We start from the raw sequence: 20,384 nt of genomic DNA, 5'->3' as shown, positions 1-20,384 counted from the left end.
TAACTCAGTTTTTAAGGGAATTCTTTGTATGCCGTAAGAAACAAGGATCTAGTGCACTTGGAGATACCAGCTGTGAAGAATAGGGGTGTATTTCTAGAAGCATCACCAGTCATTTGAGGTTTTATAATACATAAGAACAATTGCCAGAACTTATATCTGTTTTATTACCAGTTCAACCTTCAACTTTGATGAAATCAGCTTGATCTTCCATATGTCATGGACTGCATTTCCTTGACAAATGAATGGATTCTAAGACTTTATTTCCCCACTCTTTTGAGACTTCAGAGACATGAGACAAGATAGTAGTACTCACAGGCAATTTGAGGAGGTTGGCGAGATTGCAAATTTCCCAGTCCTGTGAAATGAATGGTACATTGATACAATCAATGTCATACATATTTAACAAGAACTGTATCTTTAAATTGTCCTAAACACAAAAGTCACCATTCATAATTAATTCTTAAGCGAAAAAATCTTAAATAATTCAGATAGGAATGGGCTGATTGGAAGTGAAATAATAGTAGGATTCATAAGGGTTGTTTGAATCATAAAAGCAAGCTGTTTTTTAAAAGTTTTACATTTTGTGTGTGTGTGTGTATGTAATTTAGAATACTTCGGGTTGAAATAGAAAAAGAATCAGCTCAAATTGGTTTAGGCAACAAGGGTGTTTTGGCTTACAAATGATAATTCCAGGGACCACTGCTCACTGCAGCTGGAGCTGTACTGGAGCTCAGTTAAAATCTCCTACTCTTTTTCCTTCCATGCCTCTCTTGGCTCTGCCTGCTGCAGAGAGCTCTGTGTTTAGACATGTGTATGCCCTCATGTTCACAATGTGGCTGCTGCCGCTCCAACTTTTCATCCTCACAGTCTTAAGTCAGTGGATGACAGTGCTCAGCTCAAACAACATGGCTTCTGAAGTGAGTCTCACCAGCTCTGAATGACTTGGCTTTGGCCAACGCTTAGTCTTTGAAACAATCACTCTTGCTGAGGAGAGGGAAAAAGAATGCATTCCATAATGGGAGAGGGGCAGGAGGTGTGAATATTCCTAAAAGTCCATGGGATACCAAGGGGGGGAGAAATGATTCCCCCAAAGCCAAAAATCAGAGCCATTTACAAAAATAGAAGGCAGTTGCTGGATACGAAAAAGGCAAATAGCCCCTCTGGCGCCATGACATATGAAGTAAAGCTCTAGCCTTATATACTTCTAATATAAAATCCATGAAACTGGCTTAGATATGATGAAGGTTCCAATTGGTAAACCACATGCCAACTGGCAGAGAACAACGTAACCACCCTTGTCCAAGGGGAAACCACGAGAGCCCTGTCTGCCATCACTAGCACCCCACACTTGATGGTGAAAATCACCTAGATGCTGGAAACCTCCATCGATTGGACTTGATCATGATTTTTTCTACTATTTATGCCCAGGTGTTTTGCACACATCATCTCTCCTCCATCTAATCCTTCTGGTTTTGTTTGGTGTTGAGCACAAGCACCTTGTTTGTGGGAGCCACGAAGCCCCACGCCTGCGCTTACATGCATAAATTCATCTTGCAGCTCATAAGAAGGCATCATCTAGTTCCGATTCAAACAGTGTTTAGAGGATCAGAAAGTGAATGTTGTTCCCTTTCATCAGATGTGCTACAGAAATTCATTTTCTCCATACTTTGTATAAACTCCATGATCCTGAGTGTCACTTGCAATTTAAATTAGAAGTAGTGGATGTCTGGAAACAACCTAAATGCCCATTTACGGGTAAGTGGATAAAGAAGACGTGATACATGTATAAATGGAATATTATTCAGCCATGAAAAAAGAATAAAATAATGCCATTTGCGGCAACATGGGTGGACCTAGAGATTATCATACTAAGTGAAATAAGTCAGACAGAGAAAGACAAATATCATATGATACCACTTACATGTAGTAATCTAAAATATGACACAAATGAACTTATCTATGAAACAGAAACAGACTGACAGACGTAGAGAACAGACTTGTGGTTGCCAAGGGAGAGGAGAGTGGGGGAGGGAAGGATTGGGAGTTTGGGATTAGCAGATGCAAACTAGTATACATAGGATGGATAAACAGCAAGGTCCTACTGCATAGCACAGGGAAATATATTCAATGTCCTGTGATAAACCATAATGGAAAAGAATATGAAAAAGAACGTATATAGATGTATAACTGAATGACTTTGCTGTACAGCAGAAATTAACACATTATAAATCAACTATAGTTCAATAAAGTAAATTTTTTAAAAAACAACTGATGTCCTACCATCACTACGACGTATCAGAGGACATTCAGACTCTCTTTGCAGCCTGCTATTTATGTTTATAAATGTCTGTGGTAAGCAGGACACCCCACTACTCAGCACATTTGGCTGGGGGCAGTGGCAGACGGGAACCCGTTAGCCACATTCTCCAGGCTAAAGTGGGTTGCATGTTAAGATAATCATTTGGCAAACAAAATTACTAAGGATGGAGCCCCAGATCCCAGACAGTGGAAGATATTTCCTTCTCCTAGGGGTGCTTGGTACGTTGATTCACTAGATAAGAGTCTATTCATTTAGAGCAGTGTGGCAGATGTATTGTCCAATTTTTAGGCCAGTATTTCAGAAGAATAAGCTACAGAAACATGACACAGAGTGGAAAGTGCCAGGAAGTCTGGTGAGATGGTAGAAGACCATGTTCCTGCCCAACGTGGCTCTCCCGACTAGCCGTGTAACGTTGGAAAATCTGTTTAACCTGTCTGTACCTCAGTTCCTTCAGCTGAAATGGAGAAAATAGTCCTGCTTCCTCAGTTTTATGTGCTGTTACTGCACTGTTCTTGGCACCGACCGTGGGCTCAATCAACGTGAGCTTTTATTCTTAGCATCTCTGACTCACATTGGGCACATCCGTAAGAGCATCTGTGCCCTTGGGAGAGAGCGAAGCTGAGCTGGAACTTTCAGAGCATCCTCTCCTTTTCTCTCTGCAGGTGGAAGGAGATTAGCTCATGAACCAGGTGCAAATACCCAGATTTCTGGGCATCCCCAACAGCACATGGTACGCAGGGGGGTGCTTTGGAGGTCTGTTGAATGAATGCTGGGACCCTGGCTGCAAATTCCTTCTCAGCCCCTTATCAATCACTTAGTAGTTTCATACATTTCTTCTTAATAACCTCCACCCATGTCCTGTTTGTGGATTTCTGTTGCCAGAAACTATGATTAAGTATGTATAATTCTGTTAAGAGATTTTCTTGATCCAGCTTCTGGTCTCCAAGGGTATACCACATTATAGAGATATAAAAACTCTTAGCTCTGCTCTCAGCATGGGTGTGGGCATCTTAGGGGTACCTCAGCAACGTGACTCATTCAAGAAGAGCCTTCCTCATACTAAACTGCTCCGTGACAGTCAAATCATGTGCTTCCCATTTTTCCCATAAAGGGCAAAGCGGCTTCCAGAAATGCTTCATGCCTGCCATGATGTCAGAGGCATGGAGGCTAACCTCTGACGTTTGAAATGAGAGTCTGTGACGTGTAGTGCTTTGTGCAATATAAGATGACAACTTTTGACTTTCAACTTCTCGCTTCTTTAGTTGGTTTTCAGATTCCTGGGAGGCTGTGTCCTTTCTGGGCTCTTTTAACCGTGCATCTGGAATGGAAATATTATACAACCTGAGAAAATGACTTTTGGCGGGGAGCAGGAGGGGAGAAGTAATCAGCCTGCTTTTTGCTTTGTTTGCATATTGATTTCTTAGTTTGTTTTGCCTTTTTTTTTTTTTCTGAGCAATTGAACTCTTTCCAGGCACATGCTTCTCACCCCTGATCTCCTACACAAGCCCTAGAAACTAAGTAACTTCAGGTCCCACACCCATTTGCTGTGTTTAGTGTCTAGAAATTTGGTTTGAGATTTCTAGGCTTATGCACTAAGGCCAGAACCCCTTTCTCGAATATTCAGGAGTCTGCCCCAAGTAGGCGGGAAGTTTAGTGAGTTTTGGAAGCACTTTTCTAGAAGATGAGGGAGGAATAGTTAGTAATGGTTTCTGTGGAAAGTTGGAAACAAAGCACTGAGCAAAAATGAGGCAATGAGAAAAAACAGACGGTCCTGTCATGCCTGAACCTTCCCACACTATAATCTTCTTTCTGTTTGCAACCTGCAGTGTATTTCCAAAACAAAGTGAGATAAGCCAGGACTGAGCCCTGCAGCTGTATACCGGCTAGTGTTCAGGGCTGTCTTTGAAAAGAACAGGGGCACGTGTGTCCGAGAATCCCTCCCTCTGCTCTCACACTCACCTTGCTATCACCTCATTTGCCAAAAGGCTGATGGGAAGGCTTTGAAATCCAAATACCTGAGCCTTTGTTCTCGGAAAGGACAACTTAACAACTAAGCGATGGCTTTCAAACTGATTGGGAGTAAAGTCAGGCGTTCACAGCTTTTCATTCTTTTTTTGAGTCTACTGGATGAAAATGATCCTTTAGAGAAAGATTGCAGCTCACTGAAAAAGGAAAGCCTTTTAAAGATGAAAGATCACGTGCTATTTGAAAAAGGCGTGCCCTCATTTTTCTTCTATTATACTATGATATGCAGATATGAAAAGATCTTGTCCCAGGCAATTGCTAATCAGATACTTAGGTAGGCTTGAAAATACCAGGGGGTGGGGCAGCCAATTCCTTTTTTGAGATATTTTACATTTGGGTTGAAGAAGCACTCGTAAAGGAGTACATTACCATCTAGACATCCATTCTTTTATTCCACAAACATTTACCAAGCCCCTGTGGTGTGCTAAATTCTGGGTGGGCTCTAGAGGGACAGTGGTAGAATTCCTGGTGTGTGAGTGGCAAGGCGAGGTCAAGGAAGGCCTCACTGATGTCTGAATTTTCTTAGTGAATAAACAAGAGATCAACCATTTTGGTGGGAGTGGAGTTGGTTGGGCACATACCATGCTGGTGCTTGAATCTAGAAGGCCTTTTTAACACTAAAGCCATGTTTGGGAAGACGTTGAGTTTTGAACAGAGAAGAGACGTGGTTAGGCTAGCATCTAAGAAGATTGCTCTGGTTCCCCAGGGGAGTTGAAGATGAATTTAAGAGGAAGCAGGTAGGAGACAGACCATTAGAAGCTGTTAGTGATCTGGAAAAAAGAAGGTGGCATAAACTATGGTAGTGAAGAAAGAAATAGAGAAAAGGGAACAGAACTGAGAAACGTTTAGAGAACAAAATCGACAGGTTGAGTGACTGATCTGATGAGGGGGGAAGGTGCCGGAATAGATGGAGAAATGGGATCCATGTGGGCTCCGGATCCATTTATCACTCATGGAATGATAGCTGTGCCGTGAAGACAGAGACACTGATAAGACCCTAAGCCACTTTTCCCCCTGACACAATGACATAGATTATTTTCTGTAAATAGAGACCAAAATATTAGAGTACCTAATATTTACAAGTCATTTCGTGTTTATCAAGTACTCCATGAATTTTCAGTCATTTGGAAGACAGGCAGAGCTATTACATTTTAGAAACAAGAAACTACTGATTCAGAGAGGATGTTGACTTCTCCAGAATCACACGACTAGTAAATGAGACAGCAGAACTTCCAAATCTGTCTGTCCTTCTGCTCTGGCAGGCCTACTTCTGTTTCAAGGAGCTGTCTCCGTGCCAGGACAGAGGCATAGGCTGTTTGGCTTGGGGATGGTGTTTCCCACCCAGGTTTCTGTGCCTGCTTGTGTGTGTTGCTGAGACCATGGTTAGGAGTGCATGTTCTTGCTACAGGATGACATTCGAGAGCTCCACTCTAGATAAATATTTATTATGCCTTCTTTTTCCTTTTGCCAGATAGAATCCACAAGTGAAAGACCGATGGAAAGTTTCCAGGGAAATATACCCGATGTGTACCCTCCCATACCTTCTTCAGGGGCATAACTTCTCCTGGGCGTCACCACTTTAAAACCCTGAAGAAAGTGGGAGAGGGTTTCGCAAATTTTAGGGATGTGGGTGGGGTAGGGGTGATGGCATTTCTTCATGCTACAAATGCAATTTATTCATTTGAGCAACTCCCTTAAGACAGAACTGGCCACAGTGAAAATATTCATGGAACGCGAAGGAAACTGCCTTAACTTAGCTGTGCATTAAGTGCAACGGATAGCTCACATGTGATCATGATGGAAGGTTCTATAATGTAGTAGGAGAGTACAAGGTGAGGGGTTCCTTCTCTGCCTTGAGAAACAGCCATTTGGGGTCAGTCACTTAGCCTCTCTGAATCTGGTTCCACCCCTACAAAAATAGGGAGTACTGCCAAGGGTTACTGGGAGATTCCAATTAGAAAAGGTATGCGAAATCTTTGTACAGTATACATTTGGTTACTCAAGGTATCTTTGATTACTCGAGACCTCCATTTCCTCAGTTCTAAAAGAAGTTAAATAAGATGATTTGTAAAGTCCATCCTTGATTTTATGAGTCTGTGACTTCTATGAGTCTGTGCTTCTGTGAAGTGGACATTTAGATTGGCTGTCCAACTGATTCTTCTTATTGGTCAAATCAGACTACTTTTTTTTTTTTTTTAACTCTAAAAACACCACGGTACATAATACATACAAATATAGAAATTAAGGCTCTGATTTTTTTAATAGTCTATTTTCAATATCTCTACATAATATTTTTTGGACAGATAGCAACATCAGTTTAAAATCCTCATAGCCCAATTCAATTCTCTAGAACCCAACATCCTAGTAGTCCCTCTGCATTGGCGGTGGGCCACAAAGAGATGACAGGTGTGGACTTCCCTGGTGGCGCAGTGGTTGAGAGTCTGCCTGCCGATGCAGGGGACACGGGTTCGTGCCCCGGTCTGGGAAGATCCCACATGCCGCGGAGCGGCTGGGCCCGTGAGCCATGGCCGCTGAGCCTGCGCGTCCGGAGCCTGTGCTCCGCAACGGGAGAGGCCACAGCAGTGAGAGGCCCGTGTACCGCAAAAAAAAGAAGAGAGATGACAGGTATGTCAAGATGCCCATGTCCGCAGTTCAGGATGGCTGGGAAGGGCCAGACTGGCCAGAGTCCCCTCATCTGCTTACTCCAATGTGCTGTGCATAATTGATATTTTTATTTTCTTTGTGTGCCACATCGTGCAACAGTTTGGAGAACACAATCTACACTAATCAAATTTACCAAAAAATTTCCATTTCCTGGTAGCTAAACATAAATCAAATTGAATAAGGTATTTTTGTTTGTGCATTCATATTTTTTCTTCCTAAACTTTGCTAGTTTATTAATGGCAACGTCGGAGTAACCATTAGTAATTGTTATGGAGTCAATCTCACCAGTCTAAGAATAGTGTGTCACTTATGTATTACTTTGAGTTTCTAAAATCCTAATTTGAGGTATATAACTGACACGCAACTGAGACATATATGAAGAACAAACCCTTTTTCTTTATTCCTGTCGTGCCCCTAGAGAATGGACTTGAGGACACGGGGAGGGGAAAGGGTAAGCTGGGACGAAGTGAGAGTGGCATGGATATATATACACTACCAAATGTAAAATAGATAGCTAGTGGGAAGCAGCCGCATAGCGCAGGGAGACCAGCTTGGTGATCTGTGACCACGTAGAGGGGTGGGATAGGGAGGGTGGGAGGGAGATGCAAGACGGAGGAGATATGGGGATATATGTATATGTATAGCTGATTCACTTTGTCATAAAGCAGAAACCTAACACACCATTGTAAAGCAATTATACTCCAATAAAGGTGTTTAAAAAAAAAAAAAAGAACAAACCCTTTTTAAAAATTCCTTTAAAGCATAGAGACCTTGGGTTTCAGGAGGTTTTTTTTAGAAAATCCTTGCTATTCAAGTTAAGGCAGAAACTGTATTTTCAACCAAAAACAGAAGTCTCATTTGCAAGAGTGAGAAGGAGAAAAGGGAAAAGGTCCGCAGGTGAAGAGAGGTAATTAAGTTTTTCTCATGAATAAACATGTCTCAGCATTCCTTCAGAGGAGTTGTTTTGTTACCATCTTTTTATCCAATAAAATTCTGCAATTAGGTAAGACAATAATAAACTATCTTAAGCAAATTTTTTTAAAGTATGAAAATTCCTCCTTTGGATGTGAAATATGAAAATTTATCATTGTGGGGGTTACAATTTAACCTCTTTTAAGAAAACTCAGGTAGAGTACTGGTTATTGTCTACAAAAAGACTTCAGGCTTTTTTGTAAGATGCTAAAGTGCAATTCACACCATAATGAAATCCACTTGAAGCCCGGGAAATTACCAAAAGATAGAGGAATCCATTTCTGCTTTTCATTTCCATAGCTAATGAGCAATTTCTAACATTCTTTAATTGACCCAGAAACCTTAAACTGCCTTAAATATTAGTTAATTATTAGTTGGAGCTTAAAGCCTGCTGAGAGAACTTCCTGTTCCCACTTGCCCCTATGGATTTCATAGCATTTACCATAACTTGTAATTGCACGTTTATTTGTGTAGTTCCTTATGTCTTCAAATCTCTCATTAACCACAGGTTTTGTTTTTTTCTATTTTGAACATAAATCAAACTCTTCTGGTTTGCTTTAAAAACCCATGTTTTCCTAACATTTTAAATATAGGATGGTGGTAGAATGAGGGAAAAAAATAGTAGTGTTAGTTAGAAGATGTCATTAGGGATTTTGACTACACATAGCAGGAATCATAATAGTGCCTTAGCCACAAAAGGTTTTGTTCTTTCAAGTAAAAGAAATCCAGAGTCTGGTTGTCAGGGCTGGGATAATAGTCACTAGGGACCTAGGCTTTTTTCCCTCTCTGCTCCACCATGGAACATTCCATCAATGAGAGTATCTTATGGTTCGAGATGACTGCTGAACTATTTACAGTAGCCAAGACATGGAAGCAACCTAAATGTCCATCAACAGATGAATGGATACAGAAGGTATGGCAAACACACACACACATATACACACAATGGAATATTAGTCATAAAAAAGGATGAAATAATGCCATTTGCAGCAACATGGATGGACCTAGAGATGATCATACTAAGTGAAGTAAGTCAGAGAAAGACAAATATCGTATGATGTCACTTGTATGTGGAATCTAAAAAAATGATACAAATGAACTTATTTACAAAACAGAAATAAACTCACGGACATAAAAAAACAAACGTATGGTTACCAAAGGGGAAAGAGGGGGAGGGATGAATTAGGAATATCTTCTAATAACCTATAATGGAAAAGAATCTGAAAAAGAATGTGACTGTATGTATGTATGTATGTGTATATATATATATATATATGTATATATACACATATTCAGATATAGATATACAAAACGGAATCACTTTGCTGTACACCTGAAACATTGTAAATCAACTGTACTTCAATTTTTTAAAAAAAAAAAAGATGACTGCTGAAGCTCCATCCATGTTATACGACAAATGGCCACTCACCCTTTTTTATGCAACTACCCCAGAAGTCCCACATAACCCTTGCATTACATCTCACTGGAAAGGATTCAGTTATGTGGGCACATGGAGCTGTAAGGAGAACTGGGAGATGTCACCTAAAGCTGGGCACGTAACCACTGCACATGAAATCAGGATCTTGTTATGAATGAAGATGGTAATGAATGAGGAGGTGGGCAATGAACAGTCCCTGCCGTATAATTTAAAACCATTCGCGTCAGTCAAAACTCTGTTCTCCTTCCAAAAAATGGTGACAAATTGTATGAGCTCAGAATTTATCTGGAGAAAAATAGGGTATCACCATCAGACAAAATAAAGTTGTGCCTTATCATTGGATGGAATATTATTTTGGGCTCTCCATTCATCCCCATGGTCAGGCAAAGCAATGACTCAAGATGAGGTGAATTTCTAGGAATAACCGGTAGGTCCTACTGCCCTCTCCCTGTGACTCCTACCTAGACAACTACAAGTTTTCTGGCCGCTGTCCACTGAGAAGGTGCAGACTTCCTACAAAGCTGTCTTTTCCTGTTCAACTGAGTTTAACTGAGTTTCATGTCACCTACAAATGTATTTTCAGCGGTGTAATCAATCTAACTTTCTAGTCTGCTTTTGTTAAAATGTTAAAATCAACATATCTTCAAGGCTTTCCTCAAGTTATTAATCCTCAACTTATTTAATCCAAATTATCTCATAGACATATTTTTACCAAAAAGTTGGTTTTCCCGTACGTTTTTTAACCTAAGATTCTATTAAGGATATTCCGATCAACGTAATAGTTCTGCTAAAATTATTAGAGAGCAGCCCTAGCACTTTAACTCACTCTATTCCATTACTAAGGACATTATTACTTCTTTGTATTTTCATTGGTTGTGGGTTTGTGCAGAAAGAATAAGTAAACCTAAAAACCAATATTCTGTTTCCTTGAGTTGCAATGAAAAGTTGCAATGAAAAGTTTGAAACTCATACAAATGCATTTTTTCTTTGCAAGTTTGTGCATTACATTAGTTTGTATGTTTTTAACATTTGTGTCCAGGGATGATCAAGTTGGCAATTATTCACAAAATAATGGGGTAAATTGGAAAAGAACTGATTTATTAGGGGAAAAAGCCACCAGGTTCAGAGTCAGAAGACATGATCGTGAGTTTCAGCTTCAGCTTTCTGAACCTCCTGTAGGGGATGGCGGTGGATTGGAGAAGGAAAAATAATGCTTGCTCTAGCTTCCTATAGAAGCTGTTGTAAAGAACAAATACTAATAATTCACGCCAAAGTCTTTCCTGAATTGTGATGCATTGTGAACATAGGAGGAGTTATTTTATCCACAAAACAACAAAGATACTAATGGGATTTGAGATACAAGAAAACACCTAAGCGTATGAAAAATCTTGTTCACAGTTCAGTTACTATCAATGTAAGGTCAGGCTTTCAGAAGAAAACTAAATGTATATCAGAGAAAAGTACCAGCTAAGAAATAGTTGTCCACTAACCAAGTTGGAAATATTTGACTTTCATCTACCCTGACAGGCTAATATGCTCTTTGGAGTTTGTTTTCATTGGAAAAAAAATGAACATCTGATTCCACTATGGTGTTCAGGGTGATATCAACCTAAAGCAAATATCGTGCACATTCTAGGGAGTCCTGGGGCCTTTTTTAAAATTTTTTATTGAAGTATAGTTGATTTGCAATGTCTCAAGTGTAGAGCAAAGGAACTCAGTTATATATATGTGTATATATATTCTTTTTCAGATTCTTTTCCACTATAGGTTATGACAGGATATTGAGTATAGTTCCCTGTGCTGTACAGTAGGTCCTTGTTGTTTATCTATTTTATATATCGTAGTGTGTTATCTCCTAATCCCAAATTCCCAATTTATCCTTCCCCCACCTTTCCCCTTTGGTAAGCATAAGTTTGTTTTCTATGTCTGTGAGTTTATTTCTGTTTGTAAATACATTCATTTTTATCATATTTTAGATTCCACATGTAAGCAGTATCATATGATATTTGTCTTTCTCTGTCTGATTTACTTCCCTTAGTGTGATAATCTCTAGGTTCATCCACGTTGCTGCAAATGGCATTATTTCATTCTTTTTTATGGCTGAGTAATATTCCATTGTATATATGGACCACATCTTCTTTATCCACTCCTCTGTCAATGGACATTAGGTTGCTTCCATGTCTTGACTTATTGCAAATAGTGCTGCTGTGAACATTGGGATGCATGTATCCTTTCAAAATAGAGTTTTCGTCTTTTCTGAATATTAGCTGGGGGCTATCAAGTGTGATATCTGTCCAACCTTTAGAAAGTTGGCAGTCACCAGCACGTTCTGGATCTGTATTATACCTGGCACTGGATATAACTCTCCATTTGAAAGCAGGGCTCTTCTCTCATTCACCCATTATCTCCAATCATGCTTTATCCAGGAGCTCTACAAGACTACTGAATTAAGTATGTGTGGTGATTAAAGTAAACAGAATTGAGCAAGAAATGACAGGTAGTTTTAGTGCTTAGTCAACTGTCTAGGAAAGAATATGGAAAATGGCAAAGCAGGGGTGCTCCTGTGGAACTCAACTCCAAACCCAGTCCTCCCTGACTTTGCTTATCTGACACCTCAACCAGCCAGACATACAAGAACAAGAAGGAATCTAATAAGTCTATGAAGCGCCCATACCCAGACGTTTGTCCCAAACGTCTGTGCGCCAAACCCACCCACGTACTGCGCTTGAGGGAGACTCTCATGTCTTCACTCTTACTTTAAACGTGCATTTAACAAGCCATCTCTTCAGCATCTCCCTAGTGTGTTAGCAGAGGGCAGGTGGAGTTGTGAGAGGTAAATACCCTTATAATAACTAGAAGTGATAATGGATAGCGATGGAGGTAAAACAACACCGTGAAAAATATTCCTAAGGAATTCCAAAGAGTATCAGTCCCGTGTCACTTATGTGTTATGCAGACAGCTTTCCATATCCCAGTATCCCACAGAAAAAGTCTGAATTATAGCTAAAAGCAGTATTTATGTTAACGATGATGACCCAGAGCCATAAAACAAAACAGTGGCATCATTCCCAGTATTTTTTGAAGACTAGGAAATATGTGATTTTTTTTTTTTTTTTTTAGTATTCCTATCTTTTTTTAAAATTTATTTATTTTATTTATTTATTTTTGGCTGTGTTGGATCTTCGTTGATGTGCACGGACTTTCTCTAGTTGCGGCGAGCGGGGGCTACTCTTCGTCGCGGTGCGCGGGCTTCTCATTGCGGTGGCTTCTCTTGTTGCGGAGCACGGGCTCTAGGAGTGTGGGCTTCAGGAGTTGTGGCTCGTGGGCTCTAAAGCGCAGGCTCAGTAGTTGTGGTGCACGGGCTTAGTTGCTCCGCGGCATGTGGGATCTTCCCGGACCAGAGCTCGAACCCGTGTCCCCTGCATCGGCAGGCGGATTCTTAACCACTGCGCCACCAGGGAAGCCCCCTGTGATTAATTTTTGAAAGTGCACGCCATACATTAAATCGTGATCCCAATCATTGCCATCCCTCCCCCACCAGAGAAGTGACCAGAGTTCAGCGTCCCCGCCCACTGCCCAGGACTTGTAGAGCCTCCCAGGGAGCAAAACCTACTCCCACCCCACCCGGGGCTCCACTGCATATATTGCTTTGGCCAAAGGCAGGTAAGCAGGTGCGCCAGATGCCGTGTGGAAGCAGATGGCTTTGAGCGGCATTCCAGATTTCCACCAGCTCTCCCGCGCCTGGTGTCTGCCACGAGAATGGCGTGTCTCGCATCAGGGCTGCTGCCTCGGCCTGCGGGCTGGAGTGGGAACCCTTAGAGAGCCACCACCACTGCAGCCTCCGTGTGACACAGGGAGACATACCCCTTCCTTTGTTGTTACAAGCCTCTGAGTTTTGGGAGGTTTTTTTTGCAAACTCAGTGTGCTTTAAAATGGTTCCTGTTTGTTTGTTTGAAGCTCCTGCCCTTAAATAATTAAAATAAGGTTTCATGGAAATTTACGTATTTGGAAACCCTTCCCCGAACTGTGATGGATAACTGAGGTATTACTATGAATGACCTCAGTTAAAATTGCACTTGAGGAGATGGTGGAAAAACGGCCATAAGCAGCCATGTGCAATATATGAAAGAGATTGTCCCCTCCTCCACGTGGCAAGTTGGGGAGGGCTTCTGTGGGCCGGGGAACAAGGCCCGCGGAGGAGAGGGTGGTCTCAGTGGGTGGAGTCTCCATGGACTGGTGATATTGAGGATGATGTCATGAGGGTTAAGGACAGCTGGCAGCCACCTGCCTTCCTTTTAGAAAATTTCAGGGCTTGTGGGTGTGGATCTCTGGGATCACAGGCACAAAGCAGAAAGTCAAGTCCGATCTTCTTTCCATCTCGGGAAAGTAAAGCCCTCCGGCGCTCACTCGGAGCCTGAGAATGACCAACTTCATGACTACGCACAAATTATTTCACCTTCTGCCTCGGCACCCAGGATTAATTAATCATTGCAAGTTGTCTCGCAACTACACAATGCTACATACAAATGGAGGAGACCCCCGAATTCATGGAGCTGTGACTCGTGGTCTTGAATATTCATGTTCAACCACGCCAGTCCACTCTCTCGCCCAGCAACAACTCTTTGTTTTACTGAGCTCTGAGGGGTCCCCTTCTGTTTGGAAGGTGAAAGGGGACCTGTACGTGGTGTGTGGCTACAATACCAATGCCCTGTCGCGTGCTCCTGGGGGAGATGCTCTGAGGCTCATTGACAGCTGCCTGGAAACATCAGCAACACCTGACACCCATTTTTGCCCCCAAATTCTCCCTGTTGATTTGACAGGTTCAGAATTCACTAGGCCTCCAAGATCTTTTCAAGTGAAAATGCACTTCAGGAGAAAATACTACAAAAACAGAACAGTTAGGAACAAAGTTTCTGGTGGGAGGTAGCCCCAGTTCTACCCCTTGCTGTGTAATCTTGGACAGATTCCTTAACTTCTCTGAATCTCAGTTTCCTCATTTTAAAAAAAAAAAAAAAGGAGTAGTAGTGCCTGCTTCATTGGTACATGGTGGGGCTAAAGGGAGCTGATGACAAGTTTGGTGTATGGGACGTGTTCAACGCATATTAGCAAAAATTGTTACTTCTGGTTAAAAGGTGAAGTCTGATCCACATGTTGGAAATTGTAGAAGGTTGGAGACTCAGGAAAGCAAAAGGAAAGAGGGAGTGGTGGAGAACTTTAGGTGGTCAAGGAGCATATGTGGGTAGTAGAATGGCAGGAATGAAGGAGAAATCAACAATAAAATGAAAGGGCGAGGGGGAAGGCCACAAATTCAAGATATGCCACTCCTGAGAAGCGCCTGGGTCCGCACAGCCAGCACATGGTGCTGGACTATACGTCCTGAAATCGGGCAGCTGGAAAACCCGGACTCCAGAATCCCTGCCCCTTCTCGACCAGGACGACTCAGTCTTCTGAGAAGCGTCTGCTACAAGAATCAAAGATGCACACCGTAGGTTGGAAGGTTGCAAACTTGACCTTTGCTCTGTTTACACCCACTGTCCTAGTTCTGGGAAGTTCAGTCCTACTTTTCCAGTTGACTTTTCTGTGGTTTCATCTCTTTCCTTCCTCTCGCTCAGTGGGAGGAGAATTCAGCTCGGGGTTTCCCAGAGCACCTAACGTGCGTCACGCATCGTGGTGGGTTGAGATCTCCCGGGATCATACTGCGTCATTTAGTCGGTTTGTTGTTTCACTACATCTGTATTTGTCTGCCAGTGTGTCAAAGAGGAGGTGATGGAGGAGGGTAAAAGACCCAGAGTGGGCGATTGGCAGAGACAGCTGGACAGAATTAGCAAACTGAGGATGGGCTTCCTCCAAACAAAAGCAGTAACTCACTCTGCCGCCCTCATCTCTAGTAATAATTTACCTAAAGGTGGAAAACAAATTTTGGTGGTGGCAAACCCACCTTAGTGCATGACAGTTGTTTAATAAGTGTAACAAAGTTCGGCATTGCACGGGGCCGCTGTCAGACTTCGCTAGTTCGTGTATTCAAGGATTTGTGGAACCTAGTTTCTTCAGACATTGATAGAGAATATATAGAAAGGGATATTAGAGGGTCATTTGAAAGCTGCTCTGAAGAACACTTCTGGATATGTGCTGTCCAGTAGAAAACTCTTTCAGTTCCTGGTGAGTGTGTTGGAATGCTTGCCTTTTCGGCAACTCTGCAGAAGATGATCTTACGGAACGGTCCTACCAGCTGTGAAGTAAGTGGCAGTCTCAAGTGTCCCATTTTGGAATTATCAGCTGTCTCTGCCAATGCAAAGGCCTGAGAGATCCACCTTCATGAAAAGACTTGGAGCACCTCCCCCAGGCTTGGTTCCATCTACCGTTCCTTTTGCCAATGCTGGTCGGTTGATGGCTCTACCCTGGACCAGTACTAAAAGCAGCAGCATCCCCTAGGAATTTGTTAGAACTGCAATTTCTTAGGCCCTACCCCTGAAGCAGGAACTCTGGAATAATTAACGAGACCTCCAGCGATTATAATGAACCACTGCTCTTCCTTAGGATTTAAGTACTTGAGCTTGGGGCCTTTGTTTAATAGCAAAATGGTTGTTCTTCTCTTGCATGGCTCTTTTAAAGTATCCAGGGACTTCCCTGGTGGTCCAGTGGTTAAGAATCCATCTCGCAGTGCAGGGTACGCCGGTTCGATCCCTGGTCAGGGAACTAAGATCCCGCATGCCACAGGGCAAATAAGCCCACACGCCGCAACTACTGAACCCGTGCACTCTGGATCCCACGCGCCACAGCTAGAGAGAAGCCTGCACACTGCAAAGAAGAGACCGCACACCACAACTAAAGATCCCACGTGCCGCAACTAAGACCTCATGCACCCCCCAAAAATAAATAAATAAATATTTTTAAAATAATAATAAAATAAAAAAATAAAGTATCCAGTATTCTGAAACTGGGAACCAAATGTGTTAAAGAAAATGTTTCCTCTTAGAAGGAAAGCTTCCTCAAAATCTAGAGAGAAATCAATGACTAAATTGTAAAGGAATGAAAAATATCTAGTCCTTGGATTAGGACTCAGCCTGCATCTTCATCTTCTTGTCTGGCTTTATTCTCCAATAAAACTGATTAACAAGTTACTTATGCATATTTTGGAAGATATTTGAGTTGAATTTAGTCCAAACACAAAAGTAGTGTTATATAAGGAAATTTTTCGTAGGGAGCTTGGAAAGCATTGATTAGTAGCCTAGTAGTCAGAATTCCTTTGAGCCAGATGGACATTAAATATACTGCCTTCCTATCTGTGTAACTACAGCTTTGTGGGATCTATTGATCCACTACTTAACAAGCCGGTGGCCCAATTCAAAATAACCACTTCCACTGCTCTCCCACAATGTACCACATAAGCATATTTTTTAAGAGGAAAAGATTCAGGGGTTAGATGGAAACAATCTTCAAATATTTAAGTCATTTGTTATTGAGAAGAAAATAGAATTATTTTGTGTGGCTCAGTAGAATAGAGTATGATTAAACACTTAGAAGAGGACAGATTTTTGTTCAATAAAATGGAGAATTTCTGGGCTTCCCTGGTGGCGTAGTGGTTGAGCGTCCACCTGCCGATGCAGGGGACACGGGTTCGTGCCCTGGTCCAGGAGGATCCCACATGCCGCGGAGCAACTGGGCCCGTGAGCCATGGCCGCTGGGCCTGCGCGTCCGGAGCCTGTGTTCTGCAATGGGAGAGGCCACAACAGTGAGAGGCCCGCGTACTGCAAAAAAAAAAAAAAAAGAATTTTTTAACCTGTTTAGCTACCCAAAACTAAACAGGTTTCCTAACAAGGTCTGTGTTACCTAGACAGGGGCATTTTCATTGATGGTCTAGAGAAGGTTTCTTCATTAGTTAAAAGTTAATCTAGGTGAACTTTAAGATCCCTCATCTTAGTGCATTCAGGCTGCTGTAACAAAAACACCATAGACTGGGCGGCTTAAATAGCAAACGTTTATTTCTCATTGTTCTGAAAGCTGGAAGTCCAAGATGAAGGTGCTAGTGGATTGGGTATCTGGCAAGAGCCCACTACCTGGTTCATAGATGTCCATCTTCTCCATGTCCTCATATGGTAGAAGGTGGGTGGGAGAGCTCTCTGTGGCCCCTTTTATGAGGGTACTAATCCCATTCATGAGGCTTCCACCCTCGTGACCTAATCACCTCCCAAAGACCCCACCTCCTAATACCATCACACTGGGGGTTAGGATTTCAACATATGAATGGGGAAGGAGGGGGACATAAACATTTACTCCATAACACCTTCAAACTCAAAGATGCTATAACATATTTTCTAGTCTCCTTCACATTAGCTCTCTAGAGTAGAGGTTGCTTCTCTCCTTTTTCACATATGATCTGTTCTGCGAAGCCCTGTTCCAATGAGGAACAGCAGATATTCTGTGGCAGGGCGTTGCCGTTTGCTCATTTTGCAAACCTGTTCATGATCATGTACATGTTTCCTTTGTTTGCGTTTCAAGGATACAAAGCTGTAGGTAGGAGATCCTGCAATGGAGGGACCGCATATCAAATCTAATCCTTTGTATTTTCATCCACAATTGAAACTAAATACAATCAAGACATAGAAAAAGGATCAGGAAAAAGAAACAAATCCTCCAGAGATCCGCCAGGACTGGAGGTCTTGGTAAGCTTCATAGGCAGTCAGACTTACCTAATAATCCAGTTCTACTAATGACGGCAACTGGTATTTTGAAGCTATCATGCCGTTATATGACACATTTTGATAATGTTTCACCAGAGCGAGCCAAAAGAGTGATATACTGGAGATTCACAACTTTATAAGGAATTGTCTAAACAATCTAAGCTCCTCACTCTTTAGAGTTACAAATACATGCTGTGCTTTGCTAATCTGTCCATCAGTGAAAACTGTTTTAGCTTCTCCTCCACTTTTATTTGCAAATTCTGTACACTGATACAAGCCCAGTTCAGCTAACAGGGGAGCCTTCTTTATTTTTTTCCTTAATTAAGTAAACATCATGTACCTTTGTATGGGTAATGTTTTAGTAAGCTTACAAATAAAATCAAAAATTGCTTTCTTCTTGAAGACTCAGGTATTAAAATCAGCCCAACTGTGTTGCATTATAATCTCTAATATCACATCAGATTTTAATAAGCCTCTTTTTTTACAGCACACATGTGCTTAAGACTTCATGGAAACCAAATCCGTGGAGAGAAGGGATTACTTTAGATTACTTTGAAATGGCCTCTGGTGACCAGCTTTCGTGAATGGCTGGTTTTACTTGTGGGACACATCATCTGGTTTAATTATATTAGCTCCTTTGTGTGACAAGTGCCGGTCTTGTGTGTGCTGAGAAGTGAAGGTTTCAAACAAAGTTGAGGAGTTAGAAAATAAATTCTGGACATGGAGCACCATTGGGTGTTTGTAGTATAGATGGTTAGATGAGATTTAAGGACTTGGCCAGCTGTAAACATCTATTTATAAAGATACTCTAGTGACAATAAACATACATTTGCCCCAAATGTCCATAGACATAGATTATAATCTGAGCCTTTTCAGGAAGATTATTTTACAGATATGACAGATAATTGTTTATGGTGATAATATAGCTCTTAAAATTTTCCTTCTATAAATTCTTCGGCTTAAAACTTCATAAACTTCACTCTTTTGTAAGAGTAGAGTAAAATTTGAGTTTTCGTTAGCTAAAATATTTGCCAGCTTCTGTCCAGACAAAAAGCTAAGACAGAAGTCATATTTTAAGTTTCAAGTTACTACAGGCCTTTTATGCAAGTACTGTGATTTGAATCAGTGAATTTATGGTTTTAAAAATGTCCTACTGTGTCTCTTCAGGTGCTATTCACCTGAAGACTGTGATAAATATCCCTGTGTCCAAATACTGTTTTGAGGGTAAACTGATGAATTTGATTGGACAAGAATGTCATAAATCAGGTGGATGTCAATAAAAATGGGTAGACAATTTATCTTTGCTGTATGCTTTGTGGCTAAAATTAGTAAATTAATTTTCCTAGAGAGGCCTGCTAGCTACTCAGGTTGTTCTACTATAATGATATTTTCCACGATTGCAGGCCTGAATTTCACTTGAAAGTTAAGTAGAGTTGCGCTTTTTTTTTTTTTGCGGTACGCGGGCCTCTCACCGCTGTGGCCTCTCCCGTTGCGGAGCACAGGCTCCGGACGCGCAGGCTCAGCGGCCATGGCTCACGGGCCCAGCCACTCCACGGCATGTGGGATCTTCCCGGACCGGGGCACGAACCCGCGACCCCTGCATCGGCAGGCGGACTGTCAACCACTGCGCCACCAGGGAAACCCTAGAGTTGCTTTTTTTACTTGATAAATGTGCAGCTATGCTTGGTAATCACTGGGAGTTAAGTATACAGCTGAAGGAAAGGTGACAATCTGAAAACAGTAGATGGATTTAGGTACATATAAAGCACATGTTGAAGATGATTTTGTCATTAAAAGGCTTGGAATGATATATTTAGCCAATAACACAAAAAAACCTCAAACCAGCATTTCCCAATACAACTTGTGAAGGAAGTATTTTTGAAATAATACATGAACTAATCTGAATTTTAGGGTTTCCTTGAAAATGGGTCTCTGAGCAAAGGAGTTGACTTAAATATGGATGTTTGATTTTCTTTAAAGGTTCTCCTGTCAATAATACATTTTGGAAGAAAAAAATTGAAGAACAGAGCTATTCCCCATAATTTGTCCCTAAATCTTGAGCTAAGAACTAGAATTTGTTGTCTTTTGAAATGCACATTTGTTTTTCACACTCTGTGTTCCCAGACCTCCCTTTCTTGGTCGTGACTCCGTGTGAGGCCAGCAGGATCCCTCAGAAGGAACTTGTGTCTCCATTCTTCTGTATTTAAACCCTTAGAAAATGTTAAAGAGCATTATATTGGTAGCAAGCTTTATAGTGTAGAAAGTAAGCCAGTGGGAACTCTCT

At 41.6% G+C, this 20,384-nt stretch overlaps 1 protein-coding gene across 14 annotated transcripts in view; it reads left to right on the top strand.

Moving 5' to 3' along the window:
* The window catches only part of SULF1 (sulfatase 1), a 161,432-nt gene that overhangs the window by 58,532 nt on the left and 82,516 nt on the right, over positions 1–20,384 (top strand). For 9 of the 14 annotated variants that reach the window (XM_067712099.1, XM_067712100.1, XM_067712089.1 and 6 more), the window contains one exon: positions 7,834–7,916. The exons of the other annotated variants lie outside the window; for them this stretch is intronic. The gene's annotated coding sequence lies outside the window, so the exon portion shown is untranslated. The remainder of the gene's footprint in view (positions 1–7,833; positions 7,917–20,384) is intronic. 14 annotated transcript variants of the gene reach the window in all.

This window comes from Pseudorca crassidens, chromosome 17 (genome assembly GCF_039906515.1).
Source record: "Pseudorca crassidens isolate mPseCra1 chromosome 17, mPseCra1.hap1, whole genome shotgun sequence".
NCBI classification, from domain to species: Eukaryota; Metazoa; Chordata; class Mammalia; order Artiodactyla; family Delphinidae; genus Pseudorca; species Pseudorca crassidens.
This window is presented reverse-complemented; position numbering and strand designations above follow the sequence as displayed.